The sequence below is a fragment of the Phyllobates terribilis genome, unplaced genomic scaffold (genome assembly GCF_046119375.1).
Source record: "Phyllobates terribilis strain yellow unplaced genomic scaffold, ASM4611937v1 Scaffold_7__3_contigs__length_470593459, whole genome shotgun sequence".
Lineage (NCBI taxonomy): Eukaryota > Metazoa > Chordata > Amphibia > Anura > Dendrobatidae > Phyllobates > Phyllobates terribilis.
Genome location: NW_027362767.1, coordinates 112,527,960 through 112,547,049, shown reverse-complemented (window position 1 = coordinate 112,547,049; position 19,090 = coordinate 112,527,960). Strand labels below are relative to the sequence as shown.

The following is a 19,090-nucleotide window of genomic DNA, read 5'->3' as shown; positions in this document are numbered from 1 at the left end:
TGAGTGCACTCGCTTAGTCTACATCCTCCATTCCCAGAGATCCCATGATATTGAGTGCACTCGCTTAGTCTACATCCTCCATTCCCAGAGATCCCATGATATTGAGTGGACTTGCTTACTCTACATCCTCCATTCTCAGAGATCCCATGATATTGAGTGCACTCGCTTACTCTGTATCCTCCATTCCCAGAGATCCCATGATATTGAGTGCACTCACTTACTCTGCATCCTCCATTCCCAGAGATCCCATGATATTGAGTGCACTCGCTTACTCTGCATCCTCCATTCCCAGAGATCCCATGATATTGAGTGCACTCGCTTACTCTGCATCCTTCATTTCCAGAGATCCCATGATATTGAGTGCACTCACTTACTCTACTTCCTCTATTCCCAGAGATCCCATGATATTGAGTGCACTCGCTTACTCTACATCCTCCATTTCCAGAGATCCCATGATATTGAGTGCACTCGCTTAGTCTACATCCTCCAATCCCAGAGATCCCATGATATTGAGTGGACTCGCTTACTCTACATCCTCCATTCTCAGAGATCCCATGATATTGAGTGCACTCACTTACTCTACATCCTCCAGTCTCAGAGATCCCATGATATTGAATGCAGTCGCTTAATCTACAAACACGTCCAGAAGACTCATGAAATGTGAGCAGATCTCCTGATCTTCTGACACAGGAAGTAGCATAGCTTATACTCTGTCCTGGTCACCATCTGAATGAATGTTAGTGCCCGGTACTGCAGCTCGCACCATTCAAGATAATAAAGCCGCCATCGATTACCTCTTTACGGACATTCATTATACTTGTACGGCGCAAGTTGATAGCGGGTGTATGTGTAGCACCCTGAGGATTCGGCTGCTACAGGGGTATTGCACCTCAACCCAGAGGTGTGGTATTCCACTCCCGGGTAAGGATGGAGTGTGGAACTGAGCTAGTAGGCTGCATGCACTACATACATCCCATTTCCGGCGGACAGAACTACGGTACTCCCACCAGTATATGTGCAGGTATGACAGCGTCTGTCCCTGGCTGGAGTGGGAGGGGGGTGGAACATCCCTGTAGTGTAGGGGAAGATAGGGGGAGCAGTCTGGGTAAAGCTAGGAGCTCATTGGGTGCTGGTCACCTGGGCTCACACATAGAGGGAGTATATAAGGTGGGCACCATCTTAGGTCAGTCAGTCAGAGAGCCTGAGAAGCAGAGCAGAGGAGCTCAGCCAGGAGGGCTGACAGGGAGCTGTGGCTCCGGCTGGGCCCAGCTCCAGAGCAAGGCCTGCAGAGAGAGAGGAGTAAGAAGGACCCAGAGAGGAAACAAGAAGAGAACCCCAAGATCCCAGAATAAGGACAGAAGGGTGAAGGGTTGGCGGACAAGGGTACCGGATCCCAAGCTGGCAGAGGCCAAAACAAACCTTAGCCAGGAACCGGAGGTCGTGGTCAGGATCTGCCACGACCCTCACCAAATCCACTAGAAAGGCATACCAAGAATAGGGTCAGGGAGCCCAGAGGAGGCTTGACCACCAAGAGACCCGAGGGAGCCGGCCAAAAGTGGATCCCTGGTGGGAACGGCCAGAAGAAGGGAGAGTCAGAAAGGAGCTCAGGACCACGCTCCGGAATTGCCTGGGGGTTGGCCGAGTCCAGGACCTGGTGGACGCAGCACGGCTCGGGTGGTCACTCAAGGCCAGAGTGACTAAAAGGACACCAGTAAGTAAAAACCCTGAACTGCATCTCCCGACTCTGAGTCTTCTTACTGCACCATCACAACCCCTATCATCCACACCTGCTGCCCTGAGGCCATACCCCTCCCGTTGGGGGTTATACCATCACTGCTGCACATATACCACCGGCCTCAGCGGACTGCTCTGCAGCGGCGGCTTCAAAGCCGCACTCAACGGGTGGCGTAGTCGACACTTAACAACATCTACTGCCATAGACTGCCACTTAGTTTGACACCCTGGGCACGGACCGGGTCACCGCCACAAGGACTACTACCCTCATACAGATCCGGCTCCGGGTATCCCCTTGAACATGGCCCAGGGGGCGCGTCAACTTTTGGCGTAGTCGGCAGGATTACGTGCCCGCAACCACCGGGTACTGCGTGCCTGAAGAAGTTCGCATTTACCTCAAAAAGAAGTCTCCCGCCGATTCCGGAGGGTCCCCGCCATCGGACGCCATCTAGGATCGGTTCCCGCCATTTGCCCGTCATCTGCAGCCTTTTCCCGCCATCTGCAGAGTTTCCCGCCACTGGGAGACGATTCCCGCCATCAGAAAAGATTTCCCGCCCTGGCAGAGCGGACGCCATTATGGGCGTGCCAGAGGGTGGCAAGAGGCCACCTCCCATCGTGGGCCAGGACCAAGAATGGCGCCAAAAACGAAGACCGCCCCCACCAGCAGAGACTGTGATGCTTGAGATGTCCATCAGCGTGAGGGGACTGCCCCTGGGACTGACAATCACCAAGTTGCCCCGGGACCACCCTCAGTGTGGGCGGACCAAGAACAAAAGAGTGAAGATGGGAGCAGCTTGGAGGAGTCTGGAGGAGCCGTACCCGGAGATGGAGGGAGAGTCAGGCAGCACCGACCCAGTGATCAGGAGCCTGTTGCAAGCGACAACCCCAGAAGGCCTGGTGGAGATCCTGGCGCAGCTCCCCAGAGATCGGGAGCTTGCACGGACCGCACTGGAGGGCTTGGCTCAGAGGATGGCCCGAGTGCAGCGAGACGTACTGGCCGCATGGAGCAGAGAGATGGCCCAGCAGGCTGGAGCCCGCCAGCGAAGCACACCACCCGCAACGAGGAGCACGCCTGCCCCTGAAGAGGATGCAGAAGGGACTGAGGCCGGAGACGACGCCACAGAGGGAGCTGAAGATACGGAGGCAAGTAAAGGGGACGTCACTACCCCAAGCCCGGCCACCGTAAGCCTACCCCCGCTCCCCGTCGCAGAGCCCGAAATCCCACCGATCGTGCCCGTTGCCGCTCCGCTACCGCTCCAGACTAGGCCTCAAGCAGGAGCCGCGGCCACGCCTCTTGTGACGTCACGCGCCTCAATCCTGAGCGCGGCCAAGCAGGAGACGCCACCGGCCTGGACGCAAGGCCGAGTGCCCCAGGGCGCCGCAGTACCAACAGCGCCCTCTACCTCTGCCGAGCCACCGGCCTGGTCGCAAAGTCAGGAACACCCGGGCGCCGCCGTCTTCACGGTGCCCTTCACGTTCAGGGTACCCCAAGCCTGGTCGCAAGGCCTGGTAAACCTGGGCGCCGCTACCACCACCGCGCCCTCAACGTCCACAGCGCCACACCTGGGTGAAGACCTATTTGCCCAGCACACTTGCCCGGATGGGCAGCCCTTTGTGTGGCCACCGGAGTACCACCATCCCCGACTCCGGAAAGAAAGACCCCTGTGCGAACCCCTGAACCCGGCTCCGGCGCCCGCCAAGATCACCCCACTCTCGTTGGAGGAGGCGCAGTTCGAGTGGGACCCCGCAGGAGGAGACCTCATCGGGTTCACTCAGGAGACCCGGGCGGCCGCAGCTGAGCGTGCGGAGTGCTGCCGCCAGCAGTTGGACGTCTTTGACCGAGAACGAAGAGAGAGGCGGGTCCGCGAGCAGCGGCTGCAAATAAAAAGTGCAGAACAAAAGAGCCGGACCCGAAGGAACCCCCGTGCAGCCCACGGTCCCCGTGCCACCGGGACTGTAATTAAATTCCAGTTGCAGCACGGTTGGGGCTTCATCAGAGACCATCACACCCCCGGCGACGTCTTCGTGACCAGAAGAGATGTCGAGTCCCACCTACCGGAGGGACACAGAGGTCGTGACCTTTACCTGGGTGATGAGGTCACCTTTACCCGGCACCAATGTGCCAAAGGACCCTATGCCCTTCATGTACACCGGCTGACAGAGAAAGAGCTGAGGTGTCAGGAGGAGCAAGAGGACCCGGACGGGTCTGAAGGGTACACGGAGGAAGTATTAGGAGGACGCCGCTACTAGAGTACGGTAAAAAGAACTGTGCATAATTACCCGTATGTTCCTTCTTCCCACTGACCGAGGACTGAGAGCGGTCATTCTTTCCTTAATCCCACTGGTCGAGGACTGAGAGCGGCCATACCTCCCCTTGTATATAGTTGCGCTTTTTAAGGCGCCCCCTACTGGTTTTATAGGAAACTGTGTTTTTTCCAGAAGAGACTGTTGCACTTTACCCGGTCACAAGTTGCACCGTGGCCGGAGGAACAAGAATGTTTACTATGAAAAGTTTTATATGAAAAGTTTTATGCTGATGATATATATAGTGTTTTATATGTTTATGATGTTTTTGAAAGAAAATTTGTATGTTTGTGGATGTTTTTATTCTTTTACAGCCCGAGGACGTGCTGTGATTTACCAGGGGGGAATGTAGCACCCTGAGGATTCGGCTGCTACAGGGGTATTGCACCTCAACCCAGAGGTGTGGTATTCCACTCCCGGGTAAGGATGGAGTGTGGAACTGAGCTAGTAGGCTGCATGCACTACATACATCCCATTTCCGGGGGACAGAACTACGGTACTCCCACCAGTATATGTGCAGGTACGACAGCGTCTGTCCCTGGCTGGAGTGGGAGGGGGGTGGAACATCCCAGTAGTGTAGGGGCAGATAGGGGGAGCAGTCTGGGTAAAGCTAGGAGCTCATTGGGTGCTGGTCACCTGGGCTCACACATAGAGGGAGTATATAAGGGGGGCACCATCTTAGGTCAGTCAGTCAGAGAGCCTGAGAAGCAGAGCAGAGGAGCTCAGCCAGGAGGGCTGACAGGGAGCTGTGGCTCCGGCTGGGCCCAGCTCCAGAGCAAGGCCTGCAGAGAGAGAGGAGTAAGAAGGACCCAGAGAGGAAACAAGAAGAGAACCCCAAGATCCCAGAATAAGGACAGAAGGGTGAAGGGTTGGCGGACAAGGGTACCGGATCCCAAGCTGGCAGAGGCCAAAACAAACCTTAGCCAGGAACCGGAGGTCGTGGTCAGGATCTGCCACGACCCTCACCAAATCCACTAGAAAGGCATACCAAGTATAGGGTCAGGGAGCCCAGAGGAGGCTTGACCACCAAGAGACCCGAGGGAGCCGGCCAAAAGTGGATCCCTGGTGGGAACGGCCAGAAGAAGGGAGAGTCAGAAAGGAGCTCAGGACCACGCTCCGGAATTGCCTGGGGGTTGGCCGAGTCCAGGACCTGGTGGACGCAGCACGGCTCGGGTGGTCACTCAAGGCCAGAGTGACTAAAAGGACACCAGTAAGTAAAAACCCTGAACTGCATCTCCCGACTCTGAGTCTTCTTACTGCACCATCACAACCCCCATCATCCACACCTGCTGCCCTGAGGCCATACCCCTCCCGTTGGGGGTTATACCATCACTGCTGCACATATACCACCGGCCTCAGCGGACTGCTCTGCAGCGGCGGCTTCAAAGCCGCACTCAACGGGTGGCGTAGTCGACACTTAACAACATCTACTGCCATAGACTGCCACTTAGTTTGACACCCTGGGCACGGACCGGGTCACCGCCACAAGGACTACTACCCCCATACAGATCCGGCTCCGGGTATCCCCTTGAACATGGCCCAGGGGGCGCGTCATATGCATCAGGTTCCACATGTGCCCGTCTCCTGGAGGTATTGTATTCATGCATATACATACTGTTGGCTAATGTCTTATTTATAAGCTTATGCACTTTATTTGTGTTTATATGTAATATTCCCTACAGAGACTGAGTCTGCATCTTTAGCTGATCTCTTTCCTTTCTTGTTGTCCCTCACAGTGTGCGGCTCTTTTTTACTCTATTACTATTTATCTTATGTGAACCCTGATTCAAATAAAGCTTTCTTATATTTAACATTGTTGTGGTTGGTTAGTTTAGGGGCTGTGCCCACCAGCCTGCCTATCAGCTGTATCCACCAGCCTTCCTATAACCCGTATCCACCTGCCTGCCTATCAGCCGTATACACCTGCCTGCCTATCAGCCATGCCTGCCTGTTTATCAGCCGTATCCACCTGCCTGCCCATCAGCCGTGTCCACCTGCCTGCCTGTCTACCAGCTGTGCCAGACAGTCTTTGCCAAGTCTACCATTCCTGCCTCCTGTCCCTTGGGGCTAAGCTGCCATCTACCCAATGTCAGTGCTGGTGTAGCACCTGGTCCAGCCTCCCTCGTTTCTCCTTGGATCTCGGTTCCGTCAGCGGCCGTGCCTGTGCATTTGAGGTGGGACTTGGTGAGGCACCTGGTCACCCCCCCCGAGGCTCTCCTCAGATCACGGCACAGTGGTTCCACCATCCAGTCCGTTACATGATCTAGAAGGTTTGCTCAGTAATCTCTGCTCTTACCTGCTCCTGATGGTCTTCACCTTCTTCTTCTTCCTTGGTGGTCTTGTCCCTACAATACATGAAACATATATTATCTCATGTAAATGTGCAGTAACGGGGGATTTGGATCTGTAAAGGTTTGTTCGCAAGAGCGCGACAGACAGAGGAAATTCCCCAGTTTCTTACTCCAACCCAAATACTTTCTAAGCAAAATTTCTCTATTCCTCCATCACAAAGATAAAGGGGTCTCCCAGGATTAGAATACTGATGACCAATTGTTAGGATCTGCCCCCAATACCAGGGAAGCAGACGTCTGGATCCAGATGGAGACCCCACTGATTAGCTGACCCTGACTGTTACCTAGTAGCGGCCATGCAGATCGGGGTAAGCAGGGTCTACAATTCATTAGAATACATTAATGCCTGGTTTAGATGTGAAGCGCGGTCCGAGTACTGACCGCGATCACTGACCGCCCAAACCTGACCACCCCATAAGCAAACACAAGACTGTGGGACAGTGACATTATCAGTAGGATTTGTATAATTGGACCAAAATTGAGAAAATAAAAAGATCCATTGTCACATGATAAATCCTGTACTGCATCAATGAAGTTAACGACAACCCATGGGACCGCTGCAGCTAATCACTGTCCTTGTGCTTGCTATTTCCCATCTTTGGCCACATTGTTTTATATTGGAAAACCACAAATGTTAGTGGTATGGGTTATGGAAGGGATGAGAATAAATGATGTTGGCATTTCTCTTATAGGAGCACGTCTATATCTTATTATATTAACAGTAAATATCTGAACTTACATGAAAACGATGTTATCATTCATGGTCTCATCCTCGTCTATCTGTTTGGCTGTCTCCTCCCTATAGTACATGAAACCGAGATCATCCTATATCTTAGGTGAGGGCTTCACTGAGACTTTTCATAACACGAATGATTGATTTTAACTACAGTGGGTACGAAAAGTATTCAGACCCCTTTAAATGTTTCACTCTTTGTTTCATGGCAGCCATTTCGTAAATTCTAAAAAGTTAATTTTTTTCTCATTAAAGTACACTCTGCACCCCATCTTGACTGAAAAAAAAAACAGAAATGTAGAAATTTTTGCAAATTTATTAAAAAAGAAAAACTGAAATATCACATTGTCATAAGTATTCAGACCCTTTTCTCATATTTAAGTCACATGCTGTCCATTTCCTTGTGATCCTCCTTGAGATAGTTCTACTCCTTCATTGGAGTCCAGCTGTGTTTAATTAAACTGATAGGACTTGATTTGGAAAGGCACACACCTGTCTATACAAGATCTCATAGCTCACAGTGCATGTCAGACCAAATGAGAATCATGAGCTCAAAGTAACTGCCCAAGAAGCTCAGAGACAGAATTGTGGCAATGCACAGATCTGGCCAAGGTTACAAAAGAATTTCTGCATTACTCAAGGTTCCTAAGAGCACAGTGGCCTCCATAATCCTTAAATGGAAGAAGTTTGGGACCACCAGAAGTCTTCCTAGACCTGGCCATCCAGCCAAACTCAGAAATCGTGGGAGAAGAGCCTTGGTGAGAGAGGTAAAGAAGAACCCCAAGATCACTGTGGCTGAGCTCCAGAGATGCAGTAGGGAGATGGGAGAAAGTTCCACAAAGTCAACTATCACTGCAGCCCTCCACCAGTCGGGCCTTTATGGCAGAGTGGCCCAACGGAAGCCTCTCCTCAGTGCAAGACGTATGAAAGCCCACATAGAGTTTGCTCAAAAAAACACATGAAGGACTCCCAGACTATGAGAAATAAGATTCTCTGGTCTGATGAGACGAAGAGAGAACTTTTTGGTGATAATTATAAGAGGTATTTGTGGAGAAAACCAGGCACTGCTCATCACCTGCCCAATACAATCCCAACAGGGAAACATGGTGGTGGCAGCATCATGCTATGGGGGTGTTTTTCAGCTGCAGGGACAGAACGACTGGTTGCAATTAAAGAAAACATGAATGCGGCCAAGTACAGAGAAATCCTGGATGAAAACTGTTATGACATGCAATATGTACTAAGGAAAGAAAGGGGAAAGCTGTCCCTACAGTAAGACTAAGCTGAATCTCTACAATGCAGCGGGCTGCCTGTTCCTATTGAACAGACCCTCCTTAGTCCTCGGCTAATCTGAACGAAGACCTATAACATAAGTGGAGGGGTCCCTAAAAGAACTAAGGACTGGAACAAAAATGGGACACTTCCTAAACAGAGAAGTTGTTGCTGAACATAAAAAGACAAATTGCCAAAAAGGTACTAGAGGTCAAAGAAGGACCAAGCGAACTGACAGAGAAAGGCACAGAAGCACCTGGCTAGCAAAACAGTCAAACAACACTGAAGTCCAGCACAGCCAAAAGGGTGGAGCTGGAATATAAAGGCAGATGGTCACGTGACCGCAAAACACAAGATGGAAAAAACAAACAGGAGGGTTTTTTATGAGGCTCCTCCGGATCCTCCAGGCCCAGGTCTATCCGGAAACCTCTTGTGGAAAGCTCTAACAAGCCTAGGAGCAGAGACATCATCCGCCCTTACCCAGGAGTTATCTTCGGGACCGAAACCCTTCCAGGAGACGAGATACTGTAATCTCCCTCTATGCCATCTAGAATTCAAGATACGAGAAATTTCATATTCGCAGTCTTCCACCACCGGAGGAACTGTGACAGTGGCCTCCCTATCTGATACATCAGCCTTTTTCAACAAGGAAACATGAAACACAGGATTAATCACTACCATCATCCAGTCACACTGCCCTGAAGCTACACTCCTCCTGTGGGGAGTCACATCACCTTGCTGCACCTACCACCAGCTTCAGCGGACTGCTCCGCAGCGGCGGTTACCAATAACCGTATTCCACAGGTGGCGTAGTCGGACATTAACATTTGTACACATAGACTACCCCCTTGGTTTGACCGCCCTGGGTCACGGACGGGGTCGCCGCCACGGTGACTACAACCCCCAGCATCTACAAGGCCCGGCTCCGGGTATCCCCACGGCTCAGGGGGCGCGTCACATACATTAATCCAAACTCTCTCCAAATCACCGGAAAAACTCTCCTCCTCCGGCACTGCCGACCCCAATTTGGAGAACGAACGAAAAGACAGATGTCTCCAAGTACAACAAAAAAAGAAGAACACCCAGCAGGGGAGGATGTATGATTGTTAAGAGCAAATTCTGCGAGAGGCAGAAACTCAGACCACACCTCTTGATTGTCCACCACAAAACAATGCAAAAACTGTTCAACATCCTGGTTCTTTCTTTCAGTCTATCCATTAGACTCAGAATGATACCCAGACGAAAATGACAAATGGACTCCAAACCTGTCACAAAAAGCACGCCAAAAGCGAACCACAAATTGAGGTCCTCTATCAGAAACAATATCGGTGGGAAAGCCATGACAATCTCCTTAACAAACGCCTTAGCGAATGTCTTGGCGCAGGGCAACTTAATGAATGGAACCAAATGACACATCTTACTAAAACGCTCCACGACCACCCAGATGACAGTAAAACCCTCGGACACAGGCAGATCAGTAATAAAATCCATTGTGAGATGCGTCCAAGGCGCACTAGGAACCTCCAGAGGGCAAAGCAACCCCGCAGTAGGAGTATGTGAAGCCTTTGACCTAGCACACACCGTACACCCACTTGATGACTTCTTACTGCCATCCAGGCCACCAAAAACTGCGACTGATTAGTCTCTTAGCCTCAGAAATTCCTGGATGACCTGCCAACTGAGACTCATGACACTCCACAAACAAATCTCTCCTAAAGGTTCTAGGCAAGAGCAACCTCCCATGGGGAGTGTTAGATGGAGCATCATCTTGCGCTTTCAGGATCCCATTCTCCAAAACGGAGTCCAATGCCACCACCACAACTCCTTTCTGTAAAATGCTCTCTTCCTCCTCGGCACCGACCACAGGAGAGAAGCTGCGAGATAAAGCATCGGCTTTAACATTCTTAGTACCAGGGATATAGGTAACAGAGAAATGAAACCGAGAAAAAAAAGTGCACACCTAGCTTGACTAGCAACTCCCGATTTCCAACATCATAATTCAGTTCGGTTTCCGAAATTAATTTAGAAAAGAAGGCACAAGGATGTACTCCATCCCTGTTCTCCTGAGACAAAACTACTACGACCCCCACCGATGAAGCATCGACCTCGACCAAAATAGGCTTGGTCTCATCAGGCTGTATAAGGATAGGGGCAGAACTGAACCTCTCTTTGAGATACTTAAACGCTTCAATGGCCTCAGTAGTCCACTGGACCCTATTCGCACCTTTCCTGGTGAGATCAGTTAGATGCTTACAGAGAAAGGCACAGAAGCACCTGGCTAGCAAAACAGTCAAACAACACTGAAGTCCAGCACAGCCAAAAGGGCGGAGTTGGAATCTAAAGGCAGATGGTCACGTGATCGCAAAACACAAGATGGAAAAAACAAACAGAAGGGTTCTAACAAAAACCTCTTCCAGAGTACTCTGGACCTCAGACTTGGCTGAAGGTTCACCTTCCAACAAGACAATGACCCTAAGCACACAGCTAAAATAACAAAGGAGTGGCTTCAGAACAACTCTGTGACCATTCTTGACTGGCCCAGCCAGAGCCCTGACCTAAACCCAATTGAGCATCTCTGGAGAGACCTGAAAATGGCTGTCCACTAATGTTCACCATCCAACCTGACGGAACTGGAGAGGATCTGCAAGAAAGAATGGCAGAGGATCCCCATATCCACATGTGAAAAACTTGTTGCATCATTCCCAAGAAGACTCATGGCTGTACTAGCTCAAAAGGGTGCTTCTACTCAATACTGAGCAAAGGGTCTGAATACATATGACCATGTGATATTTCAGTTTTTCTTTAATAAATTTACAAAAAATTATACATTTCTGTTTTTCTCAGTCAAGATGGGGTGCAGAGTGTACTTTAATGAGAAAAAAATAAAGAACTTTTTAAAATTTACAAAGTGGCTGCAATGAAACAAAGAGTGAAAAATTTAAAGGGGTCTGAATACTTTCTGTACCCACTGTATATACTGTGCAATACACACACTATATACTCACTATAAACTGTATACATACACACACTATAAAATACATAAATACAGTTGAAATCAGAAGTTTAAATACACTATATAAAAAGACACATAATGTTTTTCTCAATATCTGACATGAAATCAGAATAAACCTTTCCAGTTTTAGGTCAATTAGGATTACCATAATTTTTAATATTTGCCAAATGCCAGAATAATGAGAGAGAGAGAATGTTTTAAGGCATTTTTATTACTTACTGCAAAGTCAAAAATTTACATACACTAAGATTACTATGCCTTTAAACAATTCTGGACTGCCCATGTGATGATGTCATGTGTTTGCAAGCTTCTATTTTTTTTGGCAACATCTGAGTTAATTAGAGACACATCTGTGGATGTGTTTAAATGCACACTTGAAACACACTGCTGCTTTGTGTAGCATCATGGGAAAGTCTAAAGAAATCAGCCAAGATATCAGGAAGAGAATTTTGCACTTACACAAGTCAGGCTCATCCTTGCGTACAATTTCAAGATACCTGAAGGTGCCTCACTCATCTGTACAATTATACGCAAGTACAAACAAGATGGGAATGTCCAGCCATCATACCGCTCAGGAAAGAGACAAGTTCAGTGTCCCAGAGGTGAACGTGTTTTGGTCCGACATGTGCATATCAACCCAAGGATAAAAGCAAAAGACCTTGTGAAGAAGATGGCGAAAGCTGGTAAGATTGTGTCAATAACCACAGTGAAACGAGTACTGTATGAACATGGGCTGAAAGGCCACTATGCCAGGAAGAAGCCATTACTCCAAATGAAACATAAAAAAGCCAGATTAATGTTTGCAAATGTACACAGGTACAAAGACCTTAATTTTTGGAAACATGTCCTGTGGTCTGATGAAACTAAAATTGAACTTTTTGGGCATAATGACCATCGTTACATTTGGAGGAAAAAGGGAGAAACTTGGAAGCCTAAGAACACCATCCCAACTGTGAAACACGGGGGTGGCAGTTGTTATGGGGTTGTTTTGCTGCAGGAGGGACTTGTGCATTTCACAAAATAGACGGCATCATGAGAAGAGAAGATTATGTGGCAATACTGAAGCAACATCTCAAGACATCAGTCAGGAGGCTAAAGCTTGGGCGGAAATGGGTCTTCCAAATGAACAATGACCAGAAGCATACCGCCAAAATGGTAACAAAGTGGCATAAGTATAACAAAGTCAACGTTTTGGAGTGGCCATCACAAAGCCCTGATCTCAATCCTACTGAAAATTTATGGGCAAAGCTGAAAAGACAGGTGCGAGCAAGACAAGCTACGAACCTGGATCAATTACACCAGTTTTGTCAGGAGGAATGGGCCCAAATTCCGACCAATTATTGTGAGAAGCTTGTGGAAGGATATCTCAAACGTTTGACCCAAGTAATTCAGTTTAAGGGCAACTGTACCAAATACTAATGAAATGTATGTGTAGCATCGGCATCTCTGCCCCTGACAGGCAGAGACGCCGTCCCTCTCACCTCCCCGCTCCCCGCGCGGCGTCCTCCTGCGCTCCTCTTCCTGCTGCTGCCGGCACGCGCAGCTTCCCGGGCACTGTGCTCAGGGTACGCGCGCGCGCTCCCTCTCTCTTATAGGGGCCGCGCGCCGTTCTAAGGAGTCCCCGGCCAATAGCCGGAGGACCTCCCATATATAAGGCACCTCCTCCAAAATGGAGGAGCCCGAGCAAAAGTTGTTGCACAGTATACTTACCTCTGCTTCAGCCCTCAGGTCCAGTCGCCAGCCTGACAACTGTTCCAGTCCGCTTGCCTGACTACTCTCCAGCCCGACAGTCTGTCTTCTGTTCACCCGCCAGTCTGTCTATGGGCAAGTCCGCCCGCTTACCAGGAAGCACCTGCCAGTTACCTGCCAGTTACCTGCCTGCTACCTGCTGTGCCTGCTAGCCCGCTCACCTGGGAACACTCGCCTGTTACCTGCCTGTTACCTGCTAACCTAGAGACTTCAGCCTGCTTGGCCATCACTTGCCTTGACCACCTGTTAGCCTACCTGGAGGCTCCTGCCTGCTCTGCCGTCACTTGCCGTGACCACCCGTCTGCTAACCTAGAGACTTCAGCCGGCTTGGCCGTCACTTGCCGTGACCACCTGTTAGCCTACCTGGAGGCTCCTGCCTGCTCTGCCGTCACGTGCTGTGACCACCCGTGTGCTAACCTAGAGACTACTGCCTGCTCTGCCGTCACGTGCCGTGACCACCCGTCAACTAACCTAGAGACTTCTGCCTGCTCTGCCGTCACATGCCGTGACCACCCGTCAACTAACCCAGAGACTTCTGCCTGCTTGTTGTGCCCATCTGCTATACCGATCAGTCCCAGTCTTCTGACCCGTGGGAGCCACCTGCTCTCTCTCAAGGTCATCCCCAGAGTAGCACCTGGTCCCTCTGCTCGGTCCCTCCCTGGTCACGGAGTCGTTAGTTGCCGTACGACCAGGGTCGGGCTGAGTTGATACTTAGTCACGACCCTCTGGGTCCCTCCTTGCACCGCGGCCCAGAGGTTCCACCACCTGGATCTGTAACAGTTTGCTCGGGCCATGGAACCCGGTGGCCCCCAGACCCCCGCAATCTCCGACCAGCACCAGAAGGTCTTGCGTCAGAGGGCTCAACAGGAGTCGGTCCTGTCCTTCCTGCGGTCTGTCAACTCTCGCCTAGGGGCATTGTCCAATCCGTCTGTGTCCATCTCTGGTCAGGCAGATCCTGCTTCCGCGTCACCACAACCTAGTCCTATTATGGCGTCCGGCTATGGACCCCGGCTCTCGGCACCTCCACGTTTTGCTGGCAACCCTGCCTTAGCTCGAGGTTTCATAAACCAGTGCACCCTGCACTTTGAACTCTTCGCACATCAGTTCATCTCTGACCGGGCCAAAGTAGCATTCATCATGTCCCATCTCACTGGGGAAGCACTGGCATGGCTAAATCCCCTGTGGGACAGAGGGAATCCCCTGGTGTCCGACCTGTCATCTTTCCTCGCTGCTTTCCGGAAAGACTTCGATGAACCAGGGCGAAAAACCTCTTCAGCCTCCTCTCTGCTACGTCTCTGCCAAGGGAGTCTCACCGTGGGCCAATATGCCATACGGTTCCGTACCCTCGCTTCTGAGCTTGCCTGGGAAAAAGAGGCTCTGGTGTCCATCTTCTGGGAGGGTCTTTCCGGTCGGATTAAGGATGAGCTAGCCGGTCGGGACATTCCTACCACCCTGGATGACCTGGTGTCACTCGCTGCCCGGATTGACATCCGGTTCCAAGAACGCACTAAAGAGACCACCCGGGAGAGAAAGCTCCTCCGCTTTGCTCCTACTTCCCAGAGACCTGCCTCTCAACCAGTCACTCCCCGGGCGCACTCGCCCGAAACCGTGCAGATCGACCAGACCAAGATGGTCAAATCTCGCCAAGAGTCATGTCGAGCCGAGGGGAGCTGTTTCTATTGTGGCAGTAAAGAGCACCAAATCCGTTCCTGCCCGGAGAGGCCGGGAAACTGCAGTGTCTAGGACTGCTCGGAGAGGTCATCCTAGGCAAAAGTAAGCCCTCTCCATCCCTGACTTTGTCTGTCTCTATCTCCTGGGGAGAGAACCGTCTCTTTGAAATTGCTCATCTGGATTCTGGAGCTGCTGGAAACCTCATTTCCCAGTCACTGGTAGAGAGATACCGAATTCCCACCAAACCTCTGGCTGAACCATTGTCCGTCGCCTCCGTGGATGGAAGACTCCTTCCGGTGACCATCCTGCTCGTCACTGAGCCCCTAACCCTGCAGGTGGGAATGCTGCACTCTGAGAAAATCTCCTTCCATGTGCTGTCCGGACTCTCTCACTCCCTATTGCTAGGTCTACCCTGGCTCCAGATACATGAACCCGTGCTGAACTGGCAATCCGGTGAAGTACTCCGGTGGGGGCAGGACTGCCATAGGACCTGCCTGGTTCCGGTTCGCCTGACTCGTCCACCACCTACCCCAGCTAATTTACCCGGTCTACCGGCTCCTTACTGGTCCTACGTGGATGTCTTCGGTAAAAAGGAAGCAGAGACACTGCCACCTCATAGGCCATATGATTGCCCGATCAACCTGGTACCTGGCGCCACTCCACCCCGTGGGCGTATTTACCCGTTGTCGGTGGCCGAAACCCGGGCCATTTCTGAGTACATTGAGGAGAATCTGGCTAGGGGATTCATCCGGAAATCTACCTCCCCGGCTGGAGCCGGATTCTTCTTTATCAAGAAGAAGGATGGCTCGCTACGCCCCTGTATTGATTATAGAGGACTCAATCAGATCACGGTAATGATAAAATATCCCCTGCCGCTCATCTCCGAGTTGTTTGATCGCCTTAAGGGCGCCAAGATCTTTTCCAAGCTGGATCTACGTGGAGCGTATAACCTGGTCCGAATCCGTCAAGGAGACGAGTGGAAGGCGGCATTCAATACCTGGGACGGTCAGTATGAATACCTTGTGATGCCCTTCGGTCTCTGCAATGCTCCCACTGTCTTCCAAGAATTGGTCAACGACATCTTCCGTGATCTTCTTTACTCCTGCGTGGTGGTATACCTGGACGATATCTTGGTCTTCTCTCCGGATCATCCCACACACTGGAGGGATGTTCGTCAGGTCCTGCTTAGGCTCAGGCAGAACCACCTCTATGCAAAATACGAGAAGTGCCTCTTCGAGCAGACCTCTCTTCCATTCCTGGGCTACGTCATCTCCCAGACAAGCTTACGAATGGATCCCGAGAAGCTCTCTGCTGTCCTAAAATGGCCCCGTCCGGAGGGGTTGAAGGCGATTCAGCAATTCCTGGGCTTCGCCAACTACTATCGTCTCTTCATTCCGCACTGCTCTTCCCGGACTGCTCTCATATCCGCGCTCACCCGTAAGGGAGCAAATCCAAAGGTATGGTCGTCCAAAGCTGAGGAGGCCTTCTCCTCTGCCCCGGTACTGCACTGTCCGGACTGCAACAAACAATTCTACCTGGAGGTTGATGTTTCCTCCTCCAGAGCCGGAGCAGTACTCACCCAAAAGTCTTCTTCCAGGAGAATGGTAACCTGCGGCTTCTTCTCCAAACTCTTCTCCTCGTCTGAGCGCAACTACTCCATTGGAGACCGAGAATTGTTAGCCGTTAAATTGGCGCTGGAGGAGTGGCGCTACCAGCTTGAAGGGGCTCTTTACCCGGTGATCATCTATACGGATCACAAAAATCTGGCATATCTCCAAAATGCCCAAAGACTCAATCCGCGTCAGGCCCGGTGGTCTTTGTTCTTCGCCCGCTTCGTCTTCGTCCTACATTTCCGCCCGGTGGACAAGAATGTCAAAGCCGACGCCTTGTCCCCATCCTTCCTGTCCTCCGATCAAGAGGAGGAGCCTATGCACATCATCGACCCCTCCAAGGTGTTGAAGGTGGCTCCCTTGGATCTGACTCGTCTTCCCCCTGGTAAGACGTTTGTAGCAGTACCAGATCGTGAGAAGGTTCTTCGCTGGGGTCATTCTTCGAAACTAGCCGGCTATGCTGGCCAAAAGAAGACCTTCCTGCTCATCACCTGGCATTACTGGTGGCCTACCCTGCGCAAGGATGTGGTAGACTTCGTCTCAGCCAGTTTGTCCAGTGCCCGCAACAAAGTTCCCAGACATCTACCAGCCGGTCATCTCCTGCCTCTTCCCGTACCTGATGCCCCGTGGCAACTCATTGCTATGGACTTTATAACAGACCTCCCTGTCTCTGCCGGTTGTACAGTCATTTGGGTGGTCGCCGACCGCTTCTCTAAAATGGCTCACTTCATCCCTCTGCCTGGTCTCCCGTCCGCATCAAAGCTAGCTAAGGAATTCTTCCTTCACATCTTCCGTCTCCATGGCCTACCCCTCCACATCGTGTCGGATCGAGGGGTTCAGTTCACCTCACATTTCTGGAGAGCTACGTGTAAGCTGCTGGATGTCACCCTGGATTTCTCCTCCGCTTACCATCCACAGTCCAATGGTCAAGTGGAGTGGATCAACCAGATCCTTACCAGCTACCTCCGGCACTTTGTTAACGCTCACCATTCTGATTGGGTGGATCTCCTGCCATGGGCCGAATTCTCCTACAACAACCATGAGAGCGAGTCGTCTTCCAAGTCTCCGTTCTTTATAGTCTATGGTCGACATCCCCGGATTCCGTTTCCCGTCTCCGCTTCTGTGGACAACCCTGCCGCGGAGTCTCTGGTCAGCGAATTTTCCACCATTAGGGAGAATACTAGGTCCGCACTTCTTCAGTCCTCCGAGCGGATGAAGAGACATGCTGACAAGAGACGTCTGGATCCGCCTCAATTCCGTCCGGGAGATAAGGTTTGGCTCTCCTCCAAACACGTTCGGCTCAAAATACCCTCCTACAAGTTGGGCCCTCGGTTCATCGGTCCATTAGAAGTCCTTAAACAAATCAATCCAGTGGCCTACAAGTTGAAACTCCCAGCCACCTTACGGATTCCCAACTCCGTCCACGTATCTCTCCTCAAACCAGTTGTGCTTAATTCTTTTTCCAACAATCCAGGTTCTTCCCCTGCTCCGGTTTCCGCTGAGGAGGTTTTTGAGGTAGAGAATATTCTGGCCACCAAAAGGGTAAGAGGAAAAACCTTTTTCTGGTGGATTGGAAGGGGTTTGGCCCAGAGGAGAGAACTTGGGAACCCAGGGAGAACATCCATGCCCCGCTTCTCCTTGAAAAATTTCTTTCTGGCCTAAAAAAGAGGGGGCATAAAGGGGGGGGTACTGTAGCATCGGCATGTCTGCCCCCTGACAGGCAGAGATGCCGTCCCTCTCACCTCCCTGCTCCCCACGCAGCGTCCTCCTGCGCTCCTCTTCCTGCTGCTGCTGGCGCGCCCAGCTTCCCGGGCACTGTGCTTAGGGTGCGCGCGCTCCCTCTCTCTTATAGGGGCCGCGCGCCGTCCTAAGGAGTCCCCTGGCCAATAGCCGGAGGACCTCCCATATATAAGACACCTCCTCCAAAATGGAGGTGCCCGAGCAAAAGTTGTTGCACAGTATACTTACCTCTGCTTCAGCCCTCAGGTCCAGTCGCCAGCCTGACTACTGTTCCAGTCCGCCTGCCTGACTACTCTCCAGCCCGACAGTCTGTCTTCCGTTCACCCGCCAGTCTGTCTATGGGCAAGTCCGCCCGCTTACCAGGAAGAACCTGCCAGTTACCTGCCGGCTACCTGCCGTGCCTGCTAGCCCGCTCACCTGTTACCTGCCTGTTACCTGCTAACCTAGAGACTTCAGCCTGCTTGGCCGTCACTTGCTGTGACCACCTGTTAGCCTACCTGGAGGCTCCTGCCTGCTCTGCCGCCACATGCCGTGACCACCCGTCTGCTAACCTAGAGACTACTGCCTGCTCTGCCGTCACGTGCCGTGACCACCCGTCAACTAACCTAGAGACTTCTGCCTGCTCTGCCGTCACGTGCCGTGACCACCCGTCAACTAACCCAGAGACTTCTGCCTGCTTGTTGTGCCCATCCGCTATACCGGTCAGTCCCAGTCTTCTGACCCGTGGTAGCCACCTGCTCTCTCTCAAGGTCGTCCCCAGAGTAGCACCTGGTCCCTCTGCTCGGTCCCTCCCTGGTCACGGAGTCGTTAGCTGCCGTACGACCAGGGTCGGGCTGAGTTGATACTTAGTCACAACCCTCTGGGTCCCTCCTTGCACCGCCGCACAGAGGTTCCACCACCCGGATCCGTAACA

General features: G+C 51.6%; 1 pseudogene; it reads right to left on the bottom strand.

Moving 5' to 3' along the window:
* LOC141155369 (protein transport protein Sec23A-like) overlaps positions 1 to 7,199 on the bottom strand; it is a 90,015-nt pseudogene extending 82,816 nt beyond the window's left edge.
* Positions 7,200 to 19,090: the final 11,891 nt, after the last annotated feature.